Below are 7,743 nucleotides of genomic sequence, written 5' to 3'. Positions count from 1 at the left end.
CTAAGGATCCTGTAAAGTGTGTGGTGGGACATAAATAAATAAACTTAAAAAAAAAAAGAATATGTTCTAGATTAAAGAGTGTAATAAAAGAATTGTAAAAGTGAACTGAAGATGCCCTCAAGAGAATATTGGCAGGATTCCTGAAAGGGCAAAAATCTCGGGCAAGTCAAGGATTATGCCTTATTTTTAAAAGTCACTTGGGGACTTTGCTGGTGGTCCAGTGGCTGGGACTCCACACTCCCAGTGCAGGGGGGCCCAGTTTGATCCCTGGTCAGGGAACTAGCAGAGAAGGCAATGGCACCCACTCCAGTACTATTGCCTGGAAAAATCCCATGGATGGAGGAGCCTGGTAGGCTGCAGTCCATGGGGTTGCTAGGAATCGGACACAACTGAGCGACTTCACTTTCACTTTTCACCTTCATGCATTGGAGAAAGAAATGGCAATCCACTCCAGTATTCTTGCCTAGAGAATTCCAGGGACAGCGGAGCCTGGTGGGCTGCCATCTATGGGGTCACACAGAGTCGGACACGACTGAAGTGACTTAGCAGCAGCAGCAGCAGCAGGGAACTAGATCCCACATGCTGCAACTGGGGGTTCATATGCCACAGCTGAAGATCCCTCATGCTGCAACCACAAGACCTGGCATGCTGAAACGAAGATCGAAGACCCCACGTGCCACAACTAAGACCCGGCACAGCCAAGTGGATAAATAAATAAAATAAGTATTTTTTTTTAAGTCAGTTGAAGTTTTGATGTTTGAAAACAGCAGGGAAACATTTAGATAAATTGTTGGTTGAAAATATTCTGCTCTTAAAGGAGAAAGGTGTTTTATGCAAACAATTCTTTTGAACTACTTTTTATATGATAAAATATGTAAACCCCGTTTATATACTCAGATCAAAGGATATTTTTCAATAAGATTTTCTGGGATTAAAGCACATTCCTTTGAAATTAAGAAGCACTAGGAAAGGTACTATGTAAAATCCAATTAACGGGGTATAAAATTCAGACTCTGCTATCATTTGGCCCCTGCAAACCTGAGGTTTAAGTTTATACCATGTATGAAAAAGGGATTTGCACAGAATGATTTCTGTAAATCAGGTGTAAATTAATCACCTTATTACCCTGACTAAAATCATTTGAAGACCCCCCCCCCATATCTCTAAGGACAAGGTTCAAAGCCTTGAACAATATTCATAGTATTCCTTCTCCAGTCTTATGTCTTTCCCCCAGGTTTCCCTTTTAGTTTCTGCTCATTTTGACCTTTCAGATCTTCTCCTTCTCAGACCGCCATTCTTCTTCTTGCTGCCAGCAACATTCCCTTTTTCTCCCTTCTTCTCTAGCACGTAGTGAGCATTTAACACATATTGTATTATTACTAATATTATCATTACTGACAATGAAGAAAAGTGCACATTAAGATATATTTTCAAGGTAAACTGGTCTTTCTGAGCCCATGGGTTTAAGAGGGGTGAGAAGGTATAGAGAGACATCTAGGATGATGCTTAAATGTTTACCTTGAGAAATGAAGAAATTAATTTAAAAGTTAGGGCTAATTACTGCATATGAGAAAACAAAGAAGCCCTAAGTGATTACACATTTTGTTTTATTCATGCTAAATTTAAGATGCTTATGGGTTGGGGGGGAGAGATGTTAACATGGAATAGAAATCAGGAGTCTGGACTTCCAGAAGCAGGTAAGAGTTGAAGATAGAGATATAGTTAAAGCAAGAGCAGTAATGGGATGTATTTAAAGATATATTTAAATATATTTAAAGCAACAGCAGTAATGAGATGTATTTAAAGATATATTTAAAGGTATTTAAAGCAACAGCAGTAATGGGACTTCCCTGGCAGGCTAGTGGTTAGGACTCCATGCTCCCCATGTAGAGGGCATGTGTTTGATCCCTGGTAAGGGAACTAAGATCCTGTACCCTGCATGCCACACAGAAGATCCAAAAGAAAAAAAAAAGCAACAGCAACAAAGAAAACCCTTGGAGAGAATGATGTAGAGAGAGGTGGGAAGGGCCACTTCAGGCCCAAGGGGAGGAGGAATAGCAGCAGAGGAAGCCAGTGGGGAAGGAAGAAAGCTAGAAGAGTGGTACCCTAGAGTGAGGAGAGGCAGGTGGTTCAAGAGCGTGGGGGTGTCAATTCTGTTGAAGACTGCCAGTAAGCAAAGTAAAACGAGGCCTAGGCAGTGACCTCTGGATTCGGCTACATGCAGGCTGCTGGTGACAATGAAAAGGAGTAGGGGAGTAGGGGTGATGGGAATTCATGCTGCCTGGGCTACAGGAAAAGGCAACAAGAGGAAGTGGTAACCAAAACCGTATAAGATCCCTTAAGCTGTTTTGCTTGCTCCTTGGAAGAAAACTTATCTAGACTTTGTCTAGACCAACCTAGATGGCACACTGAAAAGCAGAGACATTACTTTGCCAACAAAGCTCTATCTTGTCAAAGCTATGGTTTTTCCATTGGTCATGTATGGATGTGAGAGGTGGTCTGTAAAGAAAGCTGAGCACCAAAGAATTGATGCTTTTGAACTGTGGTGTTGGAGAAGACTCTTTGAGAGTCTTTGGACTGCAAGGAGATCCAACCAGGCCATCCTAAAGGAAATCAACACTGAATATTCATTGGAAGGACTGATGCTGAACCTGAAACTCCAATACTCTGGCCACCTGATACGAAGAAATGACTCATTGGAAAAGACCCTGATGCTGGGAAAGATTGAAGGTGGGAGGAGAAGGGGATGACAGAGGATGAGATGGTTGGATGGCATCGCCAATTGAATGGAAATGAGTTTGAGTACGCTCTGGGAGTTGGTGATGGACAGGGAGGCCGGCATGCTCCATGAGGTCACAAAGAGTAGGACATGACTGAGCGACTGAACTGAACTGAAGCAGTTTTGCTGAGAAGAGGAGCAGATGAATGGGGCTGTGTGATGATGATGCAGGATAAAAGGAGTGTTATTTTTTTACTGCTAGTAGATATACACCATGTTAACATGATAAGAATGATTCAGGAGCGAGGAAGACACTCGCATATAGGTGAAAGACAGTATCTGCAGGATGAGATCTGGAGGATACAAGAGTTACAGAGACCAAATAGAAGGACCAGGCCATGTTTGCAGCCAGGAGTGTTCATCCATGCTAACAAGGAAGGAAGGATATGAGCAGGTCTATGGATGGCTTTGGTGTGGGAAGAACACTTCTATTTTGTCACTGATGTATGAGTCAAGGTATCAGCTGGGAACTGGATGGAGACGTGATAGATGGAGAGGTCTGCAAGAAAGTGGTATCAAATGGTTGTCCAGAGGAAGGGAAAAACATATACTAGAGAATATCCTCAGGCAGTACCACTGCCTAAGTGCCCATCTGCAATTTGTCATCATGAATTTTAAAGTAAGACAAGTCATGTATTTGGGTGTTTTTCTCCCCAAAACACCCAATCTTCAGATGTAGTCTTCAGATGCTACCCTCACCCTGCTGGCCCTCCTTAGTTTGGCTTTGTCAGTCCTGCTAGATTCTTCTGTGGAAATCCATGTGGCTCCTCCAAGTCCAGATCAGGTGCTCTCTAATGGTCTCTGTTATTTACCTCTACTATGAACAAAGAATAGCAAGAAGAGATAAGAAAGCCTTTCTCAGCGATCAATGCAAAGAAATAGAGGAAAACAACAGAATGGGGAAGACTAGGGATCTCTTCAAGAAAATTAGAGATACCAAGGGAACATTTCATGCAAAGATGAGCTCGATAAAGGACAGAAATGGTATGGACCTAACAGAGGTAGAAGATATTAAGAAGAGGTGGCAAGAATACACAGAAGAATTGCACAAAAAAGATCTTCATGATCAAGATAATCAGGATGGTGTGATCACTGACCTAGAGCCAGACATCCTGGAATGTGAAGTCAAGTGGGCCTTAGAAAGCATTACTACGAACGAAGCTAGTGGAGGTGATGGAATTCCAGTTGAGCTATTCCAAATCCTGAAAGATGATGCTGTGAAAGGGTTGCACTCAATATGTCAGCAAATTTGGAAAACTCAGCAGTGGCCACAGGACTGGAAAAGGTCAGTTTTCATTCCAATCCCAAAGAAAGGCAATGCCAAAGAATGCTCAAACTACCACACAATTGCACTCATCTCACACGCTAGTAAAGTAATGCTCAACATTCTCCAAGCCAGGCTTCAGCAATATGTGAACCATGAACTTCCAGATGTTCAAGTTGGTTTTAGAAAAGGCAGAGGAACCAGAGATCAAATTGCCAACATCCACTGGATCATGGAAAAAGAAAGAGAGTTCCAGAAAAACATCTATTTCTGCTTTATTGACCATGCCAAAGCCTTTGACTTTGTGGATCACAATAAACTGTGGAAAATTCTGAAAGAGATGGGAATACCAGACCACCTGACCTGCCTCTTGAGAAACCTGTATGCAGGTCAGGAAGCAACAGTTAGAACTGGACACAGAACAACAGACTGGTTCCAAATAAGAAAAGGAGTTCGTCAAGGCTGTATATTGTCACCCTGCTTACTTAACTTCTATGCAGAGTACATCATAAGAAACGCTGGGCTGGAAGAAGCACAGGCTGGAATCAAGATTTCTGGGAGAAATATCAATAATCTCAGATATGCAGATGACACCACCCTTATGGCAGAAAGTGAAGAGAAACTAAAAAGCCTCTTGATGAAAGTGAAAGAGGAGAGTGAAAAAGTTGGCTTGAAGCTCAACATTCAGAAAACGAAGATCATGGCATCTGGTCCCATCACTTCATGGCAAATAGATGGGGAAACAGTGGAAACAGTGTCAGATTTTATTTTTTTGGGCTCCAAAATCACTATAGATGGTGACTACAGCTATGAAATTAAAAGATGCTTACTCCTTGGAAGAAAAGTTATGACCAACCTAGATAGCATATTCAAAAGCAGAGACATTACTTTGCTAACAAAGGTCAGTCTAGTCAAGACTATGGTTTTTCCAGTGGTCATGTATGGATGCGAGAGTTGGACTGTGAAGAAAGCTGAGCACTGAAGAAGTGATGCTTTTGAACTGTGGTGTTGGAGAAGACTCCTGAGTGTCCCTTGGACTGCAAGGAGATCCAACCAGTCCATTCTGAAGATCAGCCTTGGGTGTTCTTTAGAGCGAATGATGCTAAAAGCTGAAGCTCCAGTACTTTGGCCATGTCATGAGAACAGTTGACTCATTGGAAAAGACTCTGATGCTGGGAGGGATTGGGGGCAAGAGGAGAAGGGGATGACAGAGGATGAGATGGCTGGATGGCATCACCGACTCGATGGACATGAGTTTCAGTGAACTCCGGGAGTTGGTGATGGACAGGGAGGCCTGGTGTGCTGTGATTCATGGGGTCGCGAAGAGTCGGACACGACTGAGACTGAACTGGACTGAACTGATGAACATATTTATGCATCTTTACCTCCCATCTGAACATTAGCTCACAGAAGGCAGATATTTTTTAACCTATGTTGTTCTAACCTCAACTTCAAACACAGCACTTAGCACACAATAAGTGCTGAACATATACTAGCTGAATAAGAGAAATATAGTCCGTAAGACAGATATCAGTCTCTGCAGTTTCCACATTAGCACCAAGAACATTTGTGTTGAGTGTTGATTAAAAAGAATTTTAACCTATTTATTGCTAAAACAGTGACAAGTTTCCTAAGATTTACAGTTCAGCTTTTTCTTGCTTGTTTCCAAAATTAGTATATATAATTGTATACAAGTTTATTTCCCATAAGTTTTGCCTTTTAGCTGATTGCTTTCCTTTGCCTTCTAAAATGGTGAATAAGGAAGACTTAATTTTATAATAGCAAGATGAAAGGTGAAAAATAAGCACCAAACTTATATTTTCAGTGTAGTATAACAGATCTGCCCATCACATTTTATCTTCTAGACACTTTTCTTTTTCAAATTAGAAACCTACCTGTTTAAGGAAAAGACATCTTATATTCCCCACATAATTTGTACAAGAGGATAAACATATATTTAAATATATTTAGGAATATTTTGAATGATTAGGAATATTTTGAAAAGAGTATCAGATCAGATCAGATCAGTCGCTCAGTCGTGTCCGACTCTTTGCGACCCCATGAATCGCAGCACGCCAGGCCTCCCTGTCCCTCACCAACTCCCGGAGTTCACTCAGACTCACATCTGAGTCATAATATACATTTAAAGTTTCCCTTTAAATATAACTTATATTTCCCATCGAGTCATAATATACATTTAAAGTTTCCCTTTAAATATAACTTATATTTCCCTTGTGGCTTAGCTGGTAAAGAAACCACTTGCAGTGTGGGAGACCTGGGTTTGATCCCTGGGTTGGGAAGATCCACTGGAAAAGGGAAAGGCTATCCAATACAGTATTCTGGCCTAGAGAATTCCATGAACTGCACAATCCATGGGGTCGCAGAGTCGGACATGACTGAAGGAGTTTCACTTTCACTTAATGCAAAGGACAGATTCAACACACAATCAAGGATGTGGGCCTCACTGGTACCTCATCAATAAGAATGGCAATATTTTACAAAGATGCAAGAATGCATGTACTATCTCACAAAATCTTCACAATACTCCTCAGCCTTGAGATGTATTGTTATTTTCAGTATATGTAAAATGAAGTTTAGAGAGCTACAGTAAAACTCTTACCAAGTCACAGAGCTGCTAAAGGGCAGAGTCTGAACTTAAGCCAAGATTGGTTGGCTCCAAAACTGATTTTTGTTCAAAAATGTAATGTGGAGAATCCCTTATTGGATGCCCCTTATGATGTTAAAGGTTGCTTGCAGTTCTAATTTTGCATAACTTCTAAAGAGAAAAAGAAGTTTCTCTTGTACATCTTACTTACTTTGAATTAGCAGCCCCATTAGTGGCTGGGAGATAGTTTAAAATATTCTCAATGTTTTTCCTACTCTCCAGATGTGGATCCAAGCTTTACATGTAGTGGCTCAAAGGGACAACCATTTTTTGGAGAGTAAGTAATGCTGCTTCCATTTATTTTAACTACTGGAATCTCTGCTATAGAGAACAAGAGGATTTCAAAAATGTCCAGGATAGATAAAGGTTTTAGAGATACTTGCAAAATGTGTATTATTTGTTCATAAAACCTGAATTTACACTTCTTTTCATTAGTTTAGATTTTTAGTCTCTAGTTATTAAGTTATGTACTTACTGCAAAAGTAAATATTTATTTTAGTTCTATATAATGCTGAGTTCAATCTTGCCACTAATTTATTTCAACTGATATCCAATGACCCCTAAGTTGAACTCTACAACTGCTAATTCACATTATGGACCAGATGAACATCTGACACATCACACAGCATGCATCACTTAATTATGGAAAGCTTATGTAATAACAAACTTTTATATAGTGCACGTTTAACAAGAGTGCATGTAGGAATGAACTCATTTTACAGATGGAGAAAAAACTCTCAGAGAGGTTAGTGACTTGTCAATGTCAAGCTCCTAGTAAGTGGCAGAGTTAGCACCTGAAAATACTCTGAGGGTGCATGACTATAATAATCTTCCTGGGATGATGTGTTACCATGTATTAGAAAGAGAACCAAAGAATACTAAGTAGTCTTAAAGACTAGTAATTAGGGGCAACAAATCCTTGGCTCTAGGAATACCAACTGCATCACTTCCCGCTACTGCTATTGCTGCTAAGTCGATTCAGTCGTGTCCAACTCTGTGCGACCCCATAGATGGCAGCCCACCAGGCTCCCCCGT

The sequence above is a fragment of the Bos indicus genome, chromosome 9, assembly GCF_029378745.1.
Source record: "Bos indicus isolate NIAB-ARS_2022 breed Sahiwal x Tharparkar chromosome 9, NIAB-ARS_B.indTharparkar_mat_pri_1.0, whole genome shotgun sequence".
Lineage (NCBI taxonomy): Eukaryota > Metazoa > Chordata > Mammalia > Artiodactyla > Bovidae > Bos > Bos indicus.
Note: the sequence above shows the minus strand (reverse complement) of the source record.